At 49.1% G+C, this 14,159-nt stretch overlaps 1 long non-coding RNA gene across 1 annotated transcript; it reads left to right on the forward strand.

Moving 5' to 3' along the window:
- Positions 1-564: 564 nt before the first annotated feature.
- On the forward strand, positions 565-13,745 carry LOC112543765 (uncharacterized). Its single transcript, XR_003086989.2, has 4 exons — positions 565-2,245; positions 2,641-2,757; positions 8,466-8,521; positions 13,481-13,745. It is a non-coding gene; the product is annotated as an uncharacterized LOC112543765 (long non-coding RNA).
- Positions 13,746-14,159: the final 414 nt, after the last annotated feature.

The following is a 14,159-nucleotide window of genomic DNA, read 5'->3' on the forward strand; positions in this document are numbered from 1 at the left end:
GGCCTATGCGCCTGAAGATGTGACAGTATTGTGGCTGAGGGCAATGCTGGTTAACAAAGTTTTCTGGTTAACAGAGTGCCGATAACAAAGATTTCACTATAGTATCTTTCACTAAAACTGGTCACATAATTCTTTGTGAATAATGTATCCAACGAATGAAGCCCATTTGTTGTTCTGCAAATGATCCACAACTATTTTACTGATATTTTTATTCACCATCATTCAGACAGTTCAGATGAACCCGTTTTTGTCTATTCCTTGGTTGTGAATGGATCTCTGTGAGTGTTCTCTGTGGTTGGCCACCTGAATGCAATGGCATGCTTTGTCTTCCCTGAGCGGCCGATCTAAATCCCTTTCGTCCATTCAGAGATTATCTGTGGACATTCAGAATGATTTGATCAACCTAGAACAGTGATAGAAATGTAGTCGTGTTAGTCTGGTGTAGCTGAAACAAAAAACAGGACTATGTAGCACTTTAAAGACTAACAAGATCTTGTTAGTCTTTAAAGTGCTACATAGTCCTGTTTTTTGACCAACCTAGTGTGTGAATAATATAAAGGCACTTTCAGAATGGCCCTGGGAGCATGTCCAAGGAAAATATCCTTGGAAATGTGTAGGCACGCTATTGCTCACGATGCTGCTGCTTCCCATAAACATTCCTGTGAATGACACTCACTCAAACATTCAGAAACCACCAAATCCTAGCAACAGAGTATTCGTGATATTTTTGTTTTGCTGTTCCCACCCAGCTCTGCTTCCAAAGGTCTCTTTCCTTTCAGGTGCTCTGAAGTATATGCCATCTCCCCATTCCATCAGCACAGGCCTGGACACAATATGGCCTGAGGGCTGGATTCAGCCTGCCAAGCCACCGAATCTGACCTGTGGATGCAGCAGGGAGCCCCAGGCAGGGGGGTTTCACTTTACAATCTGTGAGCCTGGAGGGGAGAGGGGAAGGCTTTAGGAGCTGCTCCCTCCCCCAGCACAATCCCATTGGTGGGTTTTGGCTAGAAACCGACCACTGGGAGCTGTCTATTTCAATAACAGGCAGCCAAGAAGCACCATGCCCCCTCCCCTCTGGACTTGTAGTTATTCACAGAGGACATGGCTGCAGCCTGTGGGGGTATGGAGCAGGCAGGGAGGCTGCTTCAGGAAAATGCTGCTGGCTGGTAAGTCCCCTGGCCAAAGCCTGCCTCTGGCACCTCAACCTCTCCCTCGCCCAAACCTCTGCCCCCCCCACTCCTACTCCCTATACCACATACCCAAATCCTCTGCCCCCCCTGCACCTATATCCCCTTCCAGAGCTGGTATCCCAATCTCCTGCCCCAAATCACAGTCCTCTCTTGCCTAGCTCACAACCCAAACCCCTGCACCTCAATCCCTTGCATACCCTTCTGTACCCCAATTCCCTGCTTTAGGTCACAATCCAACCCCCGGCACCCCAGTCCAGTGTCCCAGGTCACACTGCCTCCTTCACCCAAACTCCCTCCCTTACCCTAAAGTCCCTTCTGCACCCAACCTCCATTCCAAACCCCACACCTCCTCCATTAATATCATGGAAGAGTGTGGCCCTTGACCAGTTTCCAAATTCTTGGAGTGGCCCCCCCCATCAAAAATTACTGCCCCCCCATTAGCACAATGTCAACCAGTACTAGCAGGATCACTGGCTTCTCAGAATGGTGATATTCTAAGGGGTTGCCCCCCCGCCCAGTTTGCCCAGTGGTCAGCAACTCTTCACACAATTCTGGGTCACTGAACAGAACTGCTGAGTTTGGAGGTTCATAGAGTAGGTCAAAGCTCCTCATCTCATCTCCATGAGAACATTATTATTACTAGGAAATGCACATTGTGATACACAATCACTCCCTGATGAGACCATGTACCAAGCCTAATGGCTCCCACTGAAACAAAATGTAATATTCAGCTCTTACAACAGGCATACACACTTGGCTCCTACTGATGATGCTTCTACAGAGAAGCAGGATGATTTCCTTGAGGTCTGAGTTTGTGGTAACTATAGCGTAGGCGTAAAAACAAATGTTTTATCCTTCCCTCTCCTTTTTCCAACCCAACCCAATGGATCCCACCCCAGAGAAGATGAGTATAACACCAACTCTTTTTCAGATGTCAGAATCTCCTGTTTGGTTGACCCTCAAGGTTTACACTGAAACAGGTAGCAGGGGTAAGAATCCACATGAAGAATCCACATCCAAAAAGAAGTTTGCTCTGAAATCAGAGCCTTCCAGATGTGAGTAGTTAACGTGACCGGTCCCCTGAATGCCTGTCTCAGTGTGCTAGATATGTAGTCTCTCTTTATTCATGTCCTGCTTTGACCGAAGCCCATCAGTATCTGTCCAAAAGCTTTCTCTCACCAATTATCTTTACAAACAAAACCCAGCCTGAGGCTCTATCTCTCCCTGTGTAGCTGGTGTCTGATTGCTCTACTGTTTGGAGTTTAAGCTCTGTGTTTGCGGCATGCAGCACGCCCCGTCAATGTATAATAAAAAGTGCCAGTGATCAGAAAATGGCCTGATTTTATTTTTCATTCTTCCAGAGTTAGGGTTGCCAACTTTGGTTGGACATATTCCGCAGGTTTCATCACAAGGCATAATCTTTAATTAAAGATGAATCTTTTATCCCTAGAGACTCCAGGACAATCCAGGAGGGCTGGCAACCCTATGAGACTGGCGTGGGAAACCAAGCTGGGCGGTTCACATTTCCACGTCACCAGGTTACGTCAAAGGCCTCTTGAATTTGATGGTAAGTTTGGAGGCAGTGGCATGCTTGGCTCTTGCTCACAAATGTTCTGAGACCCAGAATGCTTAGAAAGACCACCAGGAAGCTCAGCACCACAGCAAGGGACAGGGACAGGTGGGTCTCACTTCGCTGTCAAGGTTCCTCTTTCATATGGCCCACTAGGGGAGTCTTTGTCACTGTCCCTGTAGAGCCATTGGGTCTGTTTTTAAGTCAGGTGGGGATTTTGGTGGGTGGGCATAAAGAAGGTAGACTATTGTAGGCAGCAGTGGGATTGGCATTATTTTCTGGTGGTGCGGAAGGTCATGGCCATTCTGCTCTCTTCCAGGGGCGAATTCCAGAGTGGTGGGGCAGGGGCCAAGAGATCTCTCTGTCTCGCAAACCTGAGTGTCACTCTAGAGAAAGGTGGTTCCACTGAAATGCAGCAGCTGGGCGAAGTCATGAACTGCAATTGCCCAGGAGGAACCAACGTATCTGCAATTTGGGCCAGTACCGCAAGGGCTTTTAGCTGGGGCCCAGTATTGAATCAAAGCAGTGCTACGTCTACATGGGCAGCTTCTTGCGCATGAACTTTTTGGCGGAAGAGTTCTTGCGCAAAAAGTCTTCCACAAGAGCGCGTCTACACTGGCATGTGCTTTTGCGCAGGAGCGTCTATGGCAGTATGGACACTTTCTTGTGCAAGAAAGCTCTGATGGCCACTTTAGCCATAGGGGTTTCTTGCGCAAGAAATTCATGTTGCCTGTCTACACTGCCCTCTTGCGCAAGAGCTCTTGCGCAAGAGGGCTTATTCCTCATGGGGAGAGGAATAACTCTTCCGGAAGAAGCCCTGTTTTCCAACGCTAGACTGTAAATTTACTTGTGCAAGAACGTGCATGCAGTGTAGACAGCCGGCAAGTTTTTGCACAAGAACAGCTGTTCTTGTGGAAGAAGCTGCCAGTGTAGACATAGCCCAGGTGTTCTCTGGTGGGAAAATCAGTGGGAGGAGCAGAACCCTGGGGTGACGTGTACCCGAATATGTACTTCGACTCCTCTGTGTTACTAGGTACGAGGTCTACACTGTCCTGAACCAGCTGGCGATTTGTAAACGAGTGGTTTTATTCTTAGGTACGGTGTGTTGCATTCCCAGTAAGAATATGCTCACACTTGTTCAATGAATATTCTGTATTTGAAGGGACCATAGTTTGTGTTGGAGTGAGTCCCAGAGATTGCCCTTTACTGAGGGTTTAGTACTCCAAATTGCTTTGATTGCAATTTGTCGTGATCCTGAGTTATAGCTTCACAGCACTTATGTGTGGGAAGTTTGTTATATGGTTTGCCAGCTCTTCCCAGAAAATGCCGCGGTGTCCCTCTGGATGTTATAAGAGCACATTATGGAGGTACCCTAAGTGTGACACCTCGCATGTTTTATGGAATTCGGCTTATGAATAAATAGGCACAACTCAAAGATGCTTTAGACAAAAACAATTTTTGAAGGGGGACCGCTTCACACATTTCAGACCTGGTTGCGTGCTGACCTGGAAGGGGCGGGGTTTCAGGCAGAAGGGGCAGGGCCTCATGCGAGCCCTTTAAATAGAAACCGTTAAAAGGGCTCACAGCCACTAGCAGGTTGCCAGGGAGCTGGGACGCGTTAGCCCTTTCAACTGCTTCTATTTAAAGGGCTCGCGCCTTCCCCGTGGCTGCCAAGCAACGTGTTCTCTGACAGGCGTGAGGAAGGCGCGAGCAGTTAAAAGGGCTGGTGTGGCTCCGTCCCCCAGGCAATGCACTAGGGGGCGGGGCCGGGAGCTGCCATGCAGGCCGGAGCTGAGAGGCTTTTGCCCACCCCTGGCATAAAGCAGAGAGGGGGCTGTCCCACCCAGGTTTTCCAGCAGCATCAGCAGCTCCCAAAGCAGGGTATCTGGGTGGTATGGTGGCTCTACACATCCAGGCACTGAGGATGGGGAAGGCACTGGCTGCACTTTCCCAAGCTGTGCCAAACTCTACTAGGCGAGCTGACAGAGTCACCAGGCCCCTGGGCAGGGAGGGAGCGCCCGCGAACCCCTGTTCTGCTTGCTCTTCCCAATACCCAGCGAGCTTTCAGTGAAGACAGGCATCACTCCTTCAGAGACGAGAACTTCTCCCGCCTCTCCCACCTCTGTATCGCTTGGCTCAGCAGGGGCCTTAATTAAGCCAATAGCATTTAATGGGTTTGCCAGGGAAAATGTCATTTTTAGTGACACGTCTATGATAAATTGCTCGTGCTACTGGTCGCTGGATCTGGCGTCTATAGTTCCATGTACTCCAAAGGGGCTGGTTTTATCGCTGGCGCTGGTGCAGTTCCAACCAGAGAAGTCACAGGCCTTCCAGAGGGGGTGAATGTTGCCTGCTATTTGTGTGAGCTTTTGAGCGGTGATTGGTGTGACAGTAAGATCCGTACAGCTGTCTCCCTGTATTTATTCTTTTGCCTGCAAGGTTGATTTATAGTATCCTAAAATGCTCACAGCTTTCCATGCGAACGAGTTGAAATAATTGATTAATACTCATGATGACTATAATGTAATGGGGTATGCGGGAAGTTTACGGGCTTGGATGAGCAACTGCACTTAAAACTGGTTTATTCCCGCTTTCCAACTCTAACCCTTTTCTGAGGTTCTTGTAATTGGACCGTGCCCTCTGGGCCGAATCCGATTTGACAGGCCTGACATTAGGTTAATAGCACAACTGCCTGGGGTGTGCACTGTCTGATGTGCCTGTTCCCGGTGATTGTGTAACATGGTACCCCAGATAGAAGAGAAATGCTCTGCAGCAAACCAGCGGTGTCTTTATTATAACAAAGAGGAAAATCCCTTTCTAGAGCTCGGCAGACAGTAGTAGCTTCCAGGCATGGAACACAATGTGTTTTGAATACTCTGGTGTGTTTCTTGAAACCTGCTGGTTTTGTTTGCCTTGATTTTGTGAGCCTAAAAATGATGGGTTTGATTCTCCGGGGCATGCAGCGGTTCAGGTTCTCATGAGTTGAGGGGCTCGTGCTAACCAGAAATAAGCCAGTTATGAAACAAGCCCTCTCAGTCCCTCACGATACTCCCTGTCCTCAAAGGACTTTACCTTCTCCCCCGTGTGGGGCTGGCTTCCATAGCCTCCGTCATCACACGGTCAGAGTGCCTTCTGGCCCACTTCTGCCTTGCCACCTGCTATTTCCCTGCCATCTTTGTATCACCTCTCTCCACCAGGATCTTTCAGGGCAGATGGCTGGCCTGCTTCCCTGTGAAAGTGCCAAGTCCTTACCTGGTCTCCACAGAGCCTGCCAACCCTGCACTAGTGTCCACATCATTGTCATAGAATCATAGAATCATAGAGCTGGAAGTGACCTCAGAAGGTCATCAAGTCCAGCCACCTGCCCAAGGCAGAACCAACCCCAATGAAATCATCCCAGCCAGGGCTTTGTCAAGCTGAGACTTAAACACCTCTAGGGATGGAGATTCCACCACCTCCCTAGGTAACCCATCCCAGTGCTTCCCCACCCACCTAGGGAAATAGTTTTTCCTAATATCCAACCTAGACCTCCCCCACAATTGCTCCTTGTTCTGTCATCCGTCACCACTGAGAACAGCCTCTCTCCAGCCTCTTTGGAACCTCCCTTCAGGTAGCTGAAGGCTGCTCTCAATTCCCCCTTCACTCTTCTCTTCTGCAGACTAAACAAACCCAAATCCCTCAGCCTCTCCTCATAGGTCATGAGCTTCAGAGGGTAGCCGAGTTAGTCTGTTACAGAGAAAACAAGCAAGCAAATGGTCTGGTAGCACTTTATAGACTAACAAAACATGGAGATGATGTCATGAGCTTTCATGGCACAGCCCACTGCCAGTACTCCAGGGGGAAAGTTGTTGAGCTCTGACTGGAGGCGCTGGTACTGCGTCTGGAGGTGTCAGTATTGAGTACCAGGCAGTACCGTCACAAAAAAAGCACCGGGTCATGTGCGCCAGCCCCCTATTCATTTTGGTCACCCTCCACTGGACCCTCTCCAATGCGTCCACATCCTTTCTATAGTGGGGGCCCCAGAACTGGATGCCATACTCCAAATGCTCACTGCCCACCCTGGCGTTCGCCTGTATCCTACACAACAATGCAATGCAAATGCCACATTCTCAGCTTCCTCCCCAAGCACAGCGGCTCTGAGGACTTCCTCGGTTTTAGCTCCCTATTGTAGCTTCTTTTCAATCCTTGGTGTTAATGAGACACGCTTCAGCAACTCGGCACAATGGCACTAGCTTCATCCATGGTTTAAACACTTGTCACCAGGGAGAGGAAGCCAGCAAAAGTTTGCTCCCTCCTTGCTACAGTCCCCTGCATTTAAAGTTTGGAGATTTACCTCGGGAAATCTTCCTTCCCCTCCTCCATCTCACAGGTGTCTTCGGGAGACAGGTAGCCAACAGCAATGGGACTGCAAACACTCCCAGCCATTTCTGACCCTGCACCCAGCCCTCGCCTTATTGTGGAGCTGAGAAATATCCTAGAATGCGCAGTGAGAAAGGGGAATCCCTGGTCTTGTTTTTCTTTTCCAGTACAGGCTGGATTTCCCTAGTCCGGCATCCTCGGGACTTGACTGGCCCCAGATGAGGGATTTTGCTGGCCCAAGGGAGGTCATTTTCTGGCCCCCTGCTACCGCCTTCCAGCCATGGTCCAGCTATCAGCCTCCTGGCTGGCTCCCTTGCCACCAGCACCCCACCCTGCTGGCCTTACTAGGCATCCCAGCCCTGCCAGGCAGCTCTGTTGCCACATGCCAGGAGCCACAGTGTAGCCCTGCTGCCAGCAGCCTGCTGCCCTGCCAGACCTCAGGACTCCCAGCTGCCAGCCCTCCACTCGGACACTGTGGTTCGGCAACATCCGTGGTCCTTCTGGTCCCTCCGTGGTCCCTCTGATGTTGCCGGATCACACAGTCCCGGTTTAGAGAGCTGCAACTCTACTGGAGATGGCAACAAAACCTGCCACTCTCCCCTCTATTAGACTGCGCTAACCCCGACAGGAGAGCTCTGACTTGCACAGCAACTGGAGAGCAGCTGTGACCAATTTGGTTCTTCTTTGACTCCTGTAATTTGCCCACCCAGGCAGAAAACCCTTTTCTACCATGGCTGCTTGGCTCGATCGCCTGTCTTGACAGGACTTGTGTACTTCCTTGTGTGTTTCTTCCTGTGGCAGAAAGGGGGTGTTCAACCCTGGCACCCTGGCCGGGTTGATTTAGTTGGAACTGGTCCTGCCTAGAGCAGGGGGCTGGACTTGATGACCTTCTGAGGTCTCTTCCAGATCTATGGTTTTATGATTCTATGATTTTCCAGAAGGCTTAGAGGTTGGGCACCGGAACTCTGGCTTGAATGGGATTGCACAGTATATTGAGAGCAGAATGCGGCTCCCGAAATAACAGAGACGTATCCCATTCTCCCCACATTACTCCGCTCTAGATAGCTGCAGTGTGTATCTTTGCTATTTAGTTGTCAGTTTTAGCTTGTCAGAGGCAATACTTTTCTCTAAGTTGGCACAACTTCAAAAAATAAGAGCTGGCGTCGGGACCGGCAGCATAATGCATTTCTATCCGTCAAGATCCATTGTTCATGTAGCGCTATTTAAAACTTGTGCTTGCCATTTGGCTTGTCTTCATTTTAGTCACATACCTGTACAGCATCTGATTAAAAAGGAAACACTCCTCTTTCACTCGCCGCATTCTGATGCATCTTATTGTTTCACAGGTTAATGCGGGCCACATTGTGCTGTATCAGTGTCACACGTCTTCACCCGACTTAATGTGAGTAGACACATAATGGAAATGGCTGAATACCTGCTACTGCTTTTGATCTATTAAAAAAAAAAAAAGATGCTGTTTTCTATGGCGCTAGAGAATAACTGGTCACCTACAGTTCCCATGCGCATTGTAGCCTTGAACAATGGTCTGCAACAAATATTCAGTTTATGCTGGCATACTGGTTTACTGAGGGGGGGAAAAAAGAAGAAGAAAATGAACCAGCTTTATGCAGTCATGGTGCTGGTCTCAGACACCCATCACATTTTTGCTGTTAATAGCAGGGAGCAGAGGCAACGCAGAGTGGGAGGTATATAAGTTAGTGGCATTGCATGGGACCAGCCAGGGGAAGGTAGAAGTGTTGTGGTGACATTTTGGGCCATTTCAACAGTGCTGCTGTGAAGGAGGAATAAAGCCACCCCTAAGTGGGCCAGTGTGGATTGCCCTGGCTTGTCGGAATCCCCCTGTAGTGTAGACCAAGATAGTCAGTTTTATTCCAATCCCCTGAGAATCATAGAACACAAGAACTGCAAGGGACCTTGAGAGGTCATTGAGCCCAGTCCCGTACCCTCACAGTAGGACCAAGCACCATCTAGACCATCCCTGATAGACGTTTGTCTAACCTGCTCTTAAATATCTTCAGATATGGAGATTCCACAACCTCCCTAGATAATTTATTCCAATGTTTGACCACGCTAACAGGTAGAAAGTTTTTCCTAATGGCCAACCTAAACCTCCCTTGCTGCAATTTAAGCCCATTGCTTCTTCTCTTAGCCTCAGAGGCCAAGGAGAACAATTAGTCTCCCTCCTCCTCATGACACCTTTTTAGATACCTAAAAACCGCTATCATGTCCCCTCTCAGTCTTCTCCTTTCCACTAAACAAGCCTAATTCTTTCAATCTTCCTGCATAGGTCGTGTTCAATAGACCTTTAATCATTTTTGTTGCTCTTCTCTGGATCTTCTCCAATTTCTCCATATTTTTCTTGAAATGTGGTGCCCAGAATTGGACACAATACTCCAGTTGAGGCCTAATCAGCGCAGAGTAGAGCAGAAGAATGACTTCTCGTGTCTTGCTCACAACACACCTGTTAATGCATCCCAGATTCATGTTTGCTTTTTTTGCAACAGCGTCACACTGTTGACTCATGTTTAGCTTGTGGTCCACTCTGACCCATAGATCCCTTTCTGTATTACTCCTTCCTAGACAGTCGCTTTCCATTCTGAATGTGTGAAACAGATTGTTCCTTCCTAAGTGGAGTACTTTGCATTTGTCCTTATTACTTTATCCTATTTACCTCATACCATTTCTCCAGTTTGTCCAGATTATTTGGAATTATGACCGTATCCTCCAAAGCAGTTGCAACCCCTCCCAGCTTTGTATCATCTGCAAACCTAATTAGCGTACTCTCTATGCCAATATCTAAGTTGTTGATGAATATATTGAACAGAACCCATCCCAAAAAAGACCCTTGTGGAACCTCACTTGTTATGCCCTTCCAGCAGGATTGTGAACTGTTAAAAACTATTCCCTGAGAATGGTTATCCAGCCAGTTATGCACCCACCTTATAGTAGCCCCATCTAAGTTGAATTTGCTTAGTTTATTGATAAGAGGATCATGTGAGTCTGTATCAAACTCCTTATTAAAGTCTAAGTATACCACATCTACCGCTTCTCCCTTATCCACAAGAGTCGTTATCCTATCAAAGAAAGCTCTCAGATTGGTTTGCCATGATTTGTTCTTTACAAATCCATGCTGGCTGTTACCTATCACCTTATTATCTTCCAGATGTTGGGAGATGGATTCCTTAATTACTTGCTCCATTATCTTTCCTGGCATAGAAGTTAAACTGACTGGTCTGAGGTTTCCTGGGTTGTTCTTATTTCCCTTTATAGATAGGCACTATATTTGCCCTTTTCCAGTCTTCTGGAATCTTTCCTGGCTTCCGTGATTTTTCAAAGATGACAGAGAAGAGAAGTAAGAACTCGGCAGTGACTTTCTTGGCTGTAGAGTGTCTTGAAAATGGAGAGAGTTGGGGGAACAGGAACATTCCTGTAGGGTGAAGAGGAAGCCCAGATAGAGAAGATATGTGAAGGACACAGGATTTCATCATGTTACTGCAGTTGACCCTGACCGAAGGGCAGGAATTAGACACCTGGGAGATGATGCTTGTTGCCAAGAGCCCAGGAAAGGGCTGAAGAAAAGGTCTGAAGAAAGGCTAACGGTAAGAGGTAGTTGCAAGGCATCTGATGGAGCAAAGCTTGGCTGATTGGCCTACGGTTCCTGGAGTGCAGAGGTAAACCCTGTGTTATGAATAACAGGAGAGAGAATGGATGACAGGAGAGAAATCACGTGATGGTTACCTATTCCTTTCGTTCCCTTTGGGGCATCTGGCATTGGCCACTGTTAGAAGACTGGATACTGGGCTAAATGGGCCTTTGGGTAGACCCGTTCTTATGCTCCCTGACCAACACCTGGGAAGGTGGCATGAAGCCCCAGGACATAAGGGGATAAAGACAATTTAAAGCTGTGACAAAATGCACCCCTGGATTCACACCCTACACTCTGTTGTAAAGGTTTTTGTACAACGCTTGACAACTCATAATCTGCGGGTCAGTATCAGCCTGATACAATGTGTGACAACACTGTAAAAGGTATAAGGTCCTTCGTATGGTGTGAATAACACATGTCCCAACTCAAAACAGAGGTTGGCAAACAGGTCTGTCCTACACAAAGGTAGGGGTGCTCTGTGTAATTTGCATGCAGGCAGGAAACAGTCCTCAAGCTGGAAAGGAAATAAAGGAAGCTCAAACAAATGAGGAAAAATCACCAAGGAACATCTTTCCACATGGAACGTTTGGCTCCTAATGCAGAGCTGGAAATCTTTCAAGAGAGGGATTGAGAATATAAAAAAGAGGGACGAACACCACCAGGCACCCCCCTACTCATCCCTGCCACTGCTTGTTACATTCACAGCGTCTGAAGCCACAAAAGGAAGCTGGGGGAGAGGGTCCTGACCTGCGAGGTTTGATCAGTATGGGCTGCTGAAACATGTGGTGGGATACTTTGCTTGAATCTGATATAGTCTGTTTGATTAGATGCTAGCAATATCTTACCTTTATTATTCTTGTATAATTGCTGACTCTTATCCCTCATTACATGTACTGGTTGACTCTCTAGTCTGGGACACTGGTCTGGCAACATCAGTGGTCCAGCATCATAGGGGATCCCATGGGTGCTCCGGGACAGGAGCATTCACAGGAAATAGAGCACCGCAGGACCACAGATTTTGATGGAAGAGAGAGATGGGTGGCAGCTAGGAAGTCAGCCTGGAGACTGGGGCCTGCAGCTGGGAGCAGATCTCAGGGGCTGAGGGCCAGGACCCAGGCTCTGGCTGGGTCCAGACCTGGTTGCTGGAGTCTGGCCAGGGATAGAGGCCGAAGCAGGAGCCTGGTGGCTGAAGCCCAGCTGGGGCTGGAGACTGGAGTCTTGTGGCCAGAGCTCAACAGAGAGCTGGTGGTTGGGAGCAGAACCTGGCTGGGATCAGGGGCAGGGAGCCGATGGCTGGGAACAGAGCCCGGTGGATCTGGGAGCAGGGAGCCAGCAATCGGGAGCAGGGAGCTGGGAGCCGGGAGTGGAGCCCAGTGGCTGGTGCTGGAGGCCAGGCCAGCAGCAGGAGCAGAGCCTTGCAGCTGGGAGCAGAGTCCTGGGGCCGGCAGCCTGGGCTGGAGCTCAGGGACTGGGTTGGGGGGGCGGGGCTGGAGCCTAGAGGCTGGGGCTGGGGGCCAGCTGCTGGAAGCAGAGTCTGGTGGTCAGCAGTAGAGGTCCAGCAAACTCCCTGTTTCGGGACCGGCCAGGCCCTGATGATGCCAGATCAGGGAGGTCCAACTTGCACTGACGTTAACATCTCTCTTTGTGGTTACTAAACTTGTTTTAGAGCTTTATCTAATCCAGCGTGTTTAAAGTGAAGTGTCCAGGGAACTCTTTTGTGGGGGGGGGGCGGAGCAGGTTACGTGCATGTTATTCTCTCAAAAGAATAAACAGATGAAATAGAACGTGCATGCCCAGCAGATGCCACACAATTCTGGGGGACAATCCAAGAGTGGGGTGTGTTGGGGTCACCCTGAAGTAGAACCCAGGCTGGTGAGAGCCCGAGTGTAACCAAAGGGTGGCTGGCAGGGAGATAAACATGCAGGGTGTGGCTTGCACGCTGATCTTTGTGAGCAGCCCAGGTGGGAGACATTGCAAAGCCCCCGAGGTTGCAGGGTGGGGAGACAGCTGCTCATCAGCCTGGATTGTCCCCTGGTATGTGCCAGATGCCCAGAATGAAGGGCGTGCGAGGGCATGTGAGGGCACAGAATCTGCTTGCACCGTGATTTGCATTTTGCTTTTGAGTTTGGTTAAATAAGGGAGCCATGACTCTGACAGAGGAATGGATTGAAGGAGGGGCCCTGGAAGGACAGATGTCAACTTATCAGTCCCCAGTATTGAGTGAGACACTGTCAGTCTGGCACATTGATACCCTGGAAGGGGAAAGACCTGTCGAGAGGGCTGGGTCAAGAGGAGAGAGTCCACAGCAGGGCTGGAACAGCTGTCGGCAGAGAGAGCCAAACAAAAAAGAGCTGCTAGGCCGCAGCCAGCCATGAGGAGAGACACAGGACTTGCCGTCGCTCATTTTCTCTGGGATTCACCAAGTAAATGGGCTGAAGTGTGTCATCCTAAGGAAGTATGGACCGCCACTGTAACTTGCCATTTGCCATTGGTTCAGATGGCTTCTCTTGTGTTGGGTGCAGTGAAACAAAATGAGAAGACCACTGTAATGGATGGGCAGTTGGAATAAAGTTCATCTTCCGTGCCCCATGTTCCACCCCGCAAAACACCACAGGGTGTTTCATTCACAGATTGGCTGTAAGGTCAGCTACTTCTCTCTTCTTTCTAACCCTTCTCCTCTTGATTTCCCTCCAGAGCGCAGAGGAATACTGAAAACAGGAAACCAAAAACAGCTGATAGAGCTGGAGGGCTTCTCACCAGAGAAGGTGCACGGGGAGGTGGCTTTCCTAGAGAAGACATCTCTCCCTTTTGAGTGAAACGAGCCGCAACAACGGAGCACAGACCTGCGGAGTGATGACTGACGGGTTCGGGACAGGAAACGAAGAATCACTTTTGCATTTGGAATGACGGCGGAGTTCGGGAGACAGAATGCAATTAGTCAGATTGGAATGGGGCCAGAACCCCGGAGTTAATAAATTGCCTTGTTCCGTAGTACTAGGAAATCAGTCGTTTGTGTCTGCGTGTGCCTCTCTTGCTCTCATCTTCTACTGTTGGATGGGGAAGGAGTACTAGACAGTTGCACGTCAGCTTCAGAAGTGAAGCACTGCTGTCGTTTTAACAAAGGGTTCACCCAAGTCTTTCTCTCCTCCCTTAAGGCGTTTAAACCCCATACTCTGGAAGTGTGTTTGCTGAGAGGAGGGGAGAAGGGATGAGGAGTGTGGCTATTTGTAATGTCTTTCTGGATATCATATTCCAGGCAGCAGTAAACACCACTTCACACACTCATCACAAGAGCCGTAGGATAGCAATGTTTGCCCCTTATTCCTGAGAACTAGACCAGGCCACATGCGCTATTCCCACGCATCCTATGGAG

The sequence above is a fragment of the Pelodiscus sinensis genome, chromosome 13, assembly GCF_049634645.1.
Source record: "Pelodiscus sinensis isolate JC-2024 chromosome 13, ASM4963464v1, whole genome shotgun sequence".
Lineage (NCBI taxonomy): Eukaryota > Metazoa > Chordata > Testudines > Trionychidae > Pelodiscus > Pelodiscus sinensis.